A 9,562-nucleotide genomic window follows, 5' to 3' on the forward strand; every position below is an offset into this window, starting at 1 on the left:
CTTTAGAAAGATTGTTTTAGTGACAGAATGGAATTGGATTTGAAAAACCAGTCTTACAGATAGGTAGCCAATTTGAGTGGCTGCCATAGCAGTCCAAGTGAGAGGTTGCAGATTGAATGATATAATAGAAGTGAGAAGAAAGAGTAGACTAGAGACATATTTGGGAAGAAAACTGGGTGATTTGATTGATAAAAAGGCAAATTAGTTAAAAAGTAATGAGCTTATCTTGGACTTATTGCATTTGAGACCTGCTGAATGTACTGACATGTAATCAGATACATAAAACTGAAGCTTAAAGTTGAGTTCTGGAACGAGCCCGATCTCATCTGATCTTGGAAGCTAAGCAGGGTCGGGCCTGGTTAGTACTTGGATGGGAGACCACCTAGGACTATCAGGTGCTGTAAGTGTTAAAAAAAAAAAAAGTTGAGCTCTGTAGTAGAGATATTGGTTGGGATTCAGTATATGAATGTTAATTGATACCCTGAGGAGATGTGAGATCAACCATGGAGTGACCATACACAGAGAAGAGGATTGGGCTGAGGGAAGAACCCTACAGGGAACAACATCAAAGAGAAAAGATCATCACAGAGAAAAAAAGATATCATAACTATACAACAGTACTATGCAATAGGAGAAAGAAAAAAATTTTTTGAAAAACTAGAAAGTGATGAGCGAAATCACTATAGCAGAGGGGTCCAATAAATACGAATCTCAATGCCTCCAGCATTTGGCAGTTAGCGTCTTTTATGAGAACCTCTTAAAACATGTTTAAAGGTGGGATTCCTAATGGAGTCCAGTCATGTGAGAACAGGAGACAAGAAATGAACGTAATGGGTACAGAACGTAATGGATATAGAGAATGTGCGAAGGTTGAGCAAAAAATCAATATAAACAGAGAGACGAAGTAAAAAGGGGTGCAATAACAGGACAAAAGGCACAGTTGGAAAGAATGCCCTTGAGCAGGAGAAGGAGGCCCTCATTCTCTGAAACCAAAGAATTGTACTTCTGAACTTTAGGTGCATACCATGAAAGTAAGGGTATATACTGGGCAGGAATTGTAGGAAGGTCACTCTTAGCGACAGCATTTTTGATGTAATAGAAGACAAGGCTCTCTGCTGACAGAGAAAGTACAGAACCTGAGTAAAAAGTCTAATGAAATTGAAAACATTTAAAAAAACATTTCTGAGGAGAATGTTCAGAAAATGGAAAAACGTGAACGAGGGATACTGAGAGTCTAGCTGATGCTTTAATATAAGGATGGCTCAATTGTTTAAAAAAAAATTGAGAAACTAAGTTATCTGGAGAATTTTAGATGTCAAGAGAGCAAAAATAACTCAAAACTCTTTTGTTGTTTATTGTCAAGTTGGAATGGCTTTGCATGCACCCATGAAAAACTAATTTCCTCAGTGAGTGGTTTTGACATTAAATGTAGAAGAAAAACTTGGAAGGTACTAGAAGTCTTCATTGGGTTGAGAAATCTGACCTCATCTGACCTTGGGCATTGCAATGTAGCTAACTTTTAATAGAAAAGCAAGAAAGTGTGGGGATAGAAGGAACATCAGAAGCAAAGCTGCAGGGGTTAAAATAGTCTATGTGTTAAGGCAGAGGCAGCAGAGAAAGTGCTCATTTGGGGGCTGAGAATTAGGAGAGAAAGTTTGGAAGAGAGTAGCAGACTTTGGGAAGGCTTATAGAAGATAGCTTTTGCATATGTATGAGTGTCCATAATGTCATGCATATTATATATAAAATATACATATATGTTCTATACATACACTATTATACTTAAAATCACTGGGCCCTGAAAAAGATGTAATAGTCTCTGAGATTCACATCTTGTATAGCATGTAGCATGTTAATTTCCTCCCATTCTTAGTTAATGGATAGAGTGTTCTACATGATAAACAAGAGAGTGGTAAACTAAGCTCTGATGTATATAGGAGAGAAAACCAGCTCCAGGGCACCTCATGCCATTTCTTTATTTTACTAAGGTAGTGCCTCACATTTCAACCACAGTTTTGGAGACCAAGATTTTCCAACTCTTCCTAAGAAACAGTGTCTTCGGATCAGCCCCGACATTGAAATGAAAGCAATTTACTGGATTGCACGAGATTTGGACTTTGAACACATCATTAAGGTTTGCGTTTTTGTCTCAGGGATGTTATGCACATGGTGTCAGCACTTTGCTTTGCTTCTATCCCCTTAGTAACCCAGGGATAAACATAAAAACTGAAATTATCCCTGTCTCTGAAGGTGAGTGCTTCTCTTCAAGTCAGAGCTATTTGCCAGTCTTTATTTGACTTCTTCAGTCGTCCTGCAAATAGGTTATATGTCTCAACGAGGATATGAGTTGAGTTTGTTCAGCAGACCTTCCTCATGAGGATGCTATTCCTAGTTCTCAAGTAATTTTTTTAAAGCAATTTTCCAAACCTCTCATGAACTCTGTATTTGTCAAGGATGAATTTCTGTTGAAACAAGTAGTCTGTTAGTGTCCTAATTTGGATTCCCCAGAATTAGGCACAGATTCAAAAATTAAAGTGTAAGTATTTTATTTAGATGGTGAGGGAAATGTTTGTATGATAGTAAGGAACAGAAACAGAGAAGAGAAGCACAATAAAGGAAAGAAAAACAATAAAGGGTAAAATTTCAAGCCAATATCCACCATAGAAGACTGAAGATTAAGCCAATAAGGTAACTCTAAGAGTTAGTATAGCACATATCTCAGAATTATTCTACCCGAAGGGTGTAGCACACCTGAGATTTCCCATGGGGGAAAAAAAAAAAGGTTCAAGTATAGAAACCCAGGTGCTGGCAGCTAGAAGTTGACTGGTATGTGCTGAGGAGGTAAGGTTAGACGATATGGGTGGGAACTGTTATATCTATCCTCCAAAGACTGAAAGTTTTTGTGAGATTATATGTGCCATAAACTATCAGAAAAAGAATTATCAAAAATTTTTTTCCAAGTCAAAACTTTCTGGAATCCAAACATGTTTAGTTGTGTTTTTGTTTTGGAGTTTTTTGGTTTTTTTTTTTTTTTTCAACATTCCTTTCCTTTTCATAGGCTAAGCATATGCAGTGAGTTTAAGTGCTAAACTGGTTTTAACAGCACAGAGAATCTCATGATACAAATTATATACTGTACTGTAGTCAGTAAAAATCTATTTAATCTTTCTAGAAAGAAGAATTTACTTCAACAACTTCATTATCATGGTGAAATTTTCCCTCTGTCTTTTTGTTGTACAGCACCATTTATTAATACCTAGTATATAATCTGGTTGTCAGCATAGATACAAAAGAACCTGAAAACATAATTGCTGGCTGTGGGATTTCCACCAAAGAAGAAAAATCATGACAAGCACACACACAAAACACACAAAAGGTAAAACATAAATAGATGTAAACAAATCAATTAATCAGAATATAGTTGTTGAGTGCCTTCCTGTACTAAATCACATATTAAATGATGTGTGACTAAGCCAAAGCCTATCTTTCCCCAAATTTACAATACTTAGAGGAAATCATAACGATGAAACAATAAGAGCTCTCTGTAAGAGAGCACATACTCAGTTCATACATTGCGTAGCACACAGTCAAGTGAATTTGGAAGAGGGAGCCATGAAATGGGCTATCCAGAAAATGCTTCATAGAAGAATAACAGGGAGAACATTCCAGATTAGCATCATCAAAAGAACAGAGGAACACATTGTGAAGAATGGGTAATTATGTGGATCTACCCTTTTTTTTTTCTTGAGTTGACTTTTTTCTTCCCCTAGATTAATTGAGCCAATGCTCCTTTGGTGACAATGACATATATTCAGGCATCTGTTAAAGTTGCTCATCATTATAAATAAAATGAAGAAAAATAGATTGACACAAACACCAAAAATGAAGCTCTCTGTCTAAAAGTAATAGCTGAACCTCAGAATGCATTTTGCAAACACGATACCAAATGTGTCTCCAGGGAACCAGATTAAAAGGTTTCTCTCAATGGAACCCAAAAATTGTCTTTTGTTCCCATGGCAAAAGAGCCAGTCATAAAAACAAACAAACAAAAACACCTAAGAAAGTCTATGCTATAAGTCTGAATGTTTAGTGTATACTAACTCATAATTATTGGACACCTCCAATGAATGTGGCATTTTTGTAACATTCTCCTTGTCCAGAGAAGTAGTATAAGAGAGTAAAATGTGGAGAAACAGGCAAAAATAAAATCTAGCCAGTGACCAAATAAAATCCTTCAGCTATAGGAAAGCTACTGGAATTATTAATAAGGAGAAAGCTTAGGAACATTTAGAAATGCATTATTTATTAAGGAACTGTCAGTGGGACTCATAAAAAGCAGGCTGTGAGTGAAAAATACGTTTGTTTGAGTTGAGTATATTACTGCAGACAGGCTGGAGATAAGGTGGAAACAAAGGGGGGACATTAATCTGATGCTCAGGATAACATTTGTTATGGCAGAAACTATTGCAGTGGTTTTAAGCAAATGAATCATGATATGTGGTGAAAGTGAGTAGGAGTAGTTAAAGAACAAAGGTTGTACACTGTCCCAGCAGTGGAGTTGAATTTAGTCATCTCATCTAGGCCCAGTTAGAGGAGAGTCAGCACACTGAGGAGAGACTGCCTGCACTGCCTCCTGGGAAATAAGAAAATGAACAACAGACAACCAGATACATGAAAATGAAGGGGAAGAACACTTGACTGAGCAATTGAATGATGGGGGCTTATTTGCTAACAAGAAGGATTAGCAGCTACAACGGGGGATAGCCCTTCCCCACCCTTACGATGACCAGATTGTGAACCTGCCTGGCCAGGACCCTTGAGGACAGGGAGAATATATTATCTCCTGAGCCTATAAGTATTTCCTTATCCCACACATAAACAGAAAAAATTTAATGCTACATGGAATATACAACAAGCTCAGACCTTAGAAAACAAGACAGGTTTGAACCTGAGTTCTGCTGCTTATTAGCTATATAACTTGGACTGGTGTTCTTGGCATCTCTGTGTGTAAAGGAATAGTAACACCAATTTCACACAGTGATATGAAGATTAAAAATTTAAAAGAGATAATGAACATTAAATATCCAACACAGTTGCTGGCACATAGCAGGGGCTTGGTAAGTATTAGCTGCTTTCGCTTTTCCAGGCCCAGTATAAAATGCATTCTTTAAACACAAGGAAAATAATCTGCATGACCCAAAATTTAATATGGGTCTATTCACTTAAATTTGGAATTATATTATTGATATACTCCAAAGTTTCCTTCTTTCTCTACTTGGTTTAGCATAGGCTGAGAAAGGTAAGTTAACATCTCACATAATAATTTTGTGTTGATTTCTGATGTTTGTTTCAAATATATACCTGCATTTAAATTTGGTACATGAGGTTCCTGGTTTTCATATCTTCATTGTGGATTCCATTTTTTATCCTTACAAAATAATCTTTTATCCATTTTACTTGAATATTTTTCATTTCATTTCTATTTGTAACTATTGTATGTCACTTTATTCTTAATCAATATTTTTATAAGCAGCATAGTTTTAAAAACTGAGAATCTTCATGTTTTGATCTGCTTAAATTAAGTGATAACTGATATATCTACAAGTTTAATCATCTATTATAATTTTTATTTTTTAAAATATTAACTTTAAAATAGTTTTGCTCTTTGCTGAATTTTATTTTTTTACTATATAAATTATACTCACTTTCTTCTTCTCCAGGAATTTACAAGGTATAAAGTATATTTTAATTCAACTAAATTTTACCTCTAAGTTTTTCAAATACTCTTATACTTGTTTCTTTTTCTAATTAATAACCTAAAAAGTATAGTGGTAACTTCAGACACCTTTGCTCACCCATTAAGAATACTGAGGGTTTTACTACCCCTCCTACTATTCCCTAGTCTTAGTCTTTCTAACTTTCAACTCTCTTGCATCTATCTATCTATACATGGTATTTAAAGCCATGGACGTGATGGAGAAGAGACGTCTCTTCAACTTCAGACTCATCTATCCAGCTAGCTACTCCAAACTTCAAATCTATATCTTTTAAACATCTCAAACTTAATATGCATAAAATTCATCTTCTGAAATTTTCCTAAAAATCAAATCTACCCAGAGTCTTCTCTATCTCAGTTGATAGACATCCTGTCCTAGTTACTCATGCCAGAAACTTTGGAGTCACTCTCGACTCCTCCTTCTTTTATTCACCAAATCGTAATGATTGTTCCTAAAATTTTCACTGCTAGCCCATCTCTTCTACCTCTAACTCTTTCCTCCAACCATCTTCACCTCTCACTCAGCTTGACTGTCACAATAGTCTCCTAAGTAATCTCCCTCTTCCCTAGCTTTTCTCCTATAGCCCATTGTCTATGTGGTAGCCCAAAGGAAACTGGTCATAAACTACCTCTTGTGACTTTTCCATAAATGCATTTTCCTCACCTGCATGCACAAAGTAATGGAGCCACTCTAGAAAAGGAGCCATGTGCTACAACTTTCTTTGGAAGAGCGTGGGCTAGGAGATTATTCTCATCCCCTACATCAGACTAAAAAGAGAGCTAAAGATATCCTTCCATTGAATTAAGCCATGAGATTTGGGGGGAGAGAGTTGGTGCTGAAGAATAGCCTCAACTAATCCAGAATTTGGTACTCAAATTGAGGTGCTGCTGAAACAAAATCCTAAAGCATATGGTATTTCCTTAGGAGTTAGACACCAACTAGTGAAGAAAGAGATACAGTAGTCTGGCTTGCTGGAGATTCTTGTCATATAGTGACAAAATATTTGCTAAAACCACCACCTACTATAACTTAGAAGGCAGATCATGTGCTTACTGAGCTCTAAGGGAAAAGGCTGGAAAACATAACATTTACTACTACATGTTCACCAATCCCATTTGATCTTGCTGAATACATAAAAACACTGTATTTCCAAACTTCCCTTGAATTAAGACTACATGACTAAGTACTTGACAATGGAATGCAGGCAGAGGGGATGATTAATACATTCAGGCCTGGCCATAAACTGGCCTGCAAAATTTTCAATATGCTCTTATAAACCCACCCATGTGGTAGAAAGCAGAAGGCTCTGAGATGACAGGGCCACATATGAGAAAACTATATGATATGCATATTTTCTGAAACTTGTCTTACCTAATAATATTTTTTCTTATTCTTCTAAGGAACAATTCTTGGTCCTCAATATTTTTGCTGAAAACTCTATGCTCATGTAAAATTTCATTTTCTCCTAACATTTGGTATCTCTAAGAAAAAAGCTGATGCCAGCATAATGTTTGCTCAGTTGACATTAAATTCTTATTTTCTTATTGATACTTGCATGAAATTTTTCTCATATTCTTTATTAACTTTTAGTCTATTTAATCTGTCTCTTTGGGACACACTGAATCTTTCAATACAAACACCTATGCCCTTCTTCAACTTTGAGAATGTTTGGCTTTACATCTTAGATTACTGCTTCCCTTCCAGTGCTTCCTGTTCCTTTTTTGAGAATAGCCATAAATCTCAGTTTGAATTATTACCAGTTTTTACATATCTTTTCTCTCACCATTTCATGTATTAGTTATATTATTTTACATTTAGGTGTGTCTCAATTTTATACCCTACCGTACTGATTTAACTTTCTGCAGTCTGAATTTCCACCACTTGTATTCCAAATTATTACCCTTGCAGTTTTAAATGACATAATCATTCCTTTTATTAGCTAGATATATTTTCATGTAAATTTGTACTAAAAGCTTTATATTTAATCTTCATGGCAAGTCTATGGCCATGCTACCCTGAACAAGCCCAATCCTGTCTGATCACGAAGCTAAGTAGGGTCAGGTCTGGTTAGTACTTGGATGGGAGACCACCTAGGAAGACCAGGTGCTGTAGGCGTAAAAAATTTTAAAAAATAAGGGATTGTAAGCTGACAAAGTCCTTGCAATCTGTGAGGTCAACCAATGGTTGCCCCGCCTAAAAAAAATAAAAAATTTTCATGGCAATCCCATGGCACAGTTACTATTCTTATACCAAATTTATACATAAAGAAAACTATAGCTTAGGAAAGGTAAAAAAAAATTTCTCAAGAAAACATAACTAGTAAAATGTTAAGAAATTTTCTTTCTTGGAAGGCAGTGGAATATAAAAGGAGATAGACTGTGAAGTCAGATGAACCTATCCATACCTTGGTTCTTTTATTTAGTTTCTCTGTGCTTTGGTCTCTGAACATTGGTTTTCACATCTTTCTCTCTCTCTCTCCCTGAGCTGTGGTCATCACATATATAAAATGAGAGTAATAACGGAGTTATAGAGAGAATTAAGCATAAAGTTTCTGAAACAATGAAAGTAATTTTTTAATGTTAATTCTCTTCCACTAGCAGAAAACCAAAATGTCCTATTGACCCACTTTTGTTCAACTAACTTGTGATATAAGAGTTTTGTAATTTCTAAATCTTATCTAAGAAGCCAATATACATGAATACAGCTTTTGGTGTCCTGTTTTAATATTCAACTTTAAATCTTGGTGTTTAAAAAATGTTAAATTAATGGCTGATCAATTCCAAATAAATTACTGTCTTTAGAGGTGATGTAAATCAATGAAGGACATGGTAAAAATGGTTTGAGAAAGGCTCATTTGACATTGAATAAGATGGGATAATAATAGCTTGGTATTTGTAATTTTTAGTCGTTTATCATATTATTACCACAGTGAACTTAATAGCTCTAATTAAGCCTTTGATGCTATAACTTCTACAAAGCTGATGATGGTAATCATGTTATTATGAAGATTATGTTAATAATAGGACTGGCTCTTTTAGAGATAAACAATTGATAATAATAATAATAATAATAAAATTGTGTCCATATTCACCAAGTATCTGCAGAGGAGCACAGTATTAGACATGGACTGTGTGAGAGGACAGCCTAGGCACACTGGTTGTAGAAGGAGGCTTCAAACATAAAGCTGGGAACGGAGGAAAGAAAAAAGGTGTGTATGGAGAGAGGGGCAAGGCAGGAAGATCTAGAGACAGTCACTCTTTAATGGTTAAGATTAAGGAATGGGTCCATATCAGGAATATGGGTCCATATCATACTATGGTACCTTAGGAACATGCAGATAAATTTACTCAGACTCAGACAAAGTATTTTCAGAATAGAATCATGACACCAGAAAAAGTAATGTAGAACTGTGAGTGTACGCTTAAGACCCAGAAATAGGATTAAGAATACAAGCAAAGATTCTAAATAAAAAAGACAGAGTAAAGTCAAAGAATTTGACTGATAGGTTAATGGACAGGAGAGAGAAAGAAGGGAGAGAAAAAAGGAAGGAGAGATGACTTAAATTTAACAAGAAGACATTAGTTTGCATCAGTCCATGAAGCAATATTGTTTATTAATATTCTATATCTGAGAAAGAATGAAATAAGTCTGAGATAAGTCTCCCATCAGCCATGGAATTCTCTCCTTGGCCTTGTCTTCACAATGTATTTATCAAAGACTGACAGAAGACATTCTAATAGGTTTTAAGAATGCCAAGCTAACACGATTAATGTCAGTCTGGTTCT

General features: G+C 35.6%; 1 pseudogene; it reads left to right on the forward strand.

Moving 5' to 3' along the window:
* Positions 1–7,774: 7,774 nt before the first annotated feature.
* LOC111741659 lies at positions 7,775–7,892 on the forward strand (annotated as a pseudogene).
* Positions 7,893–9,562: the final 1,670 nt, after the last annotated feature.

Source organism: Pteropus vampyrus, unplaced genomic scaffold (genome assembly GCF_000151845.1).
Source record: "Pteropus vampyrus isolate Shadow unplaced genomic scaffold, Pvam_2.0 Scaffold3, whole genome shotgun sequence".
Lineage (NCBI taxonomy): Eukaryota > Metazoa > Chordata > Mammalia > Chiroptera > Pteropodidae > Pteropus > Pteropus vampyrus.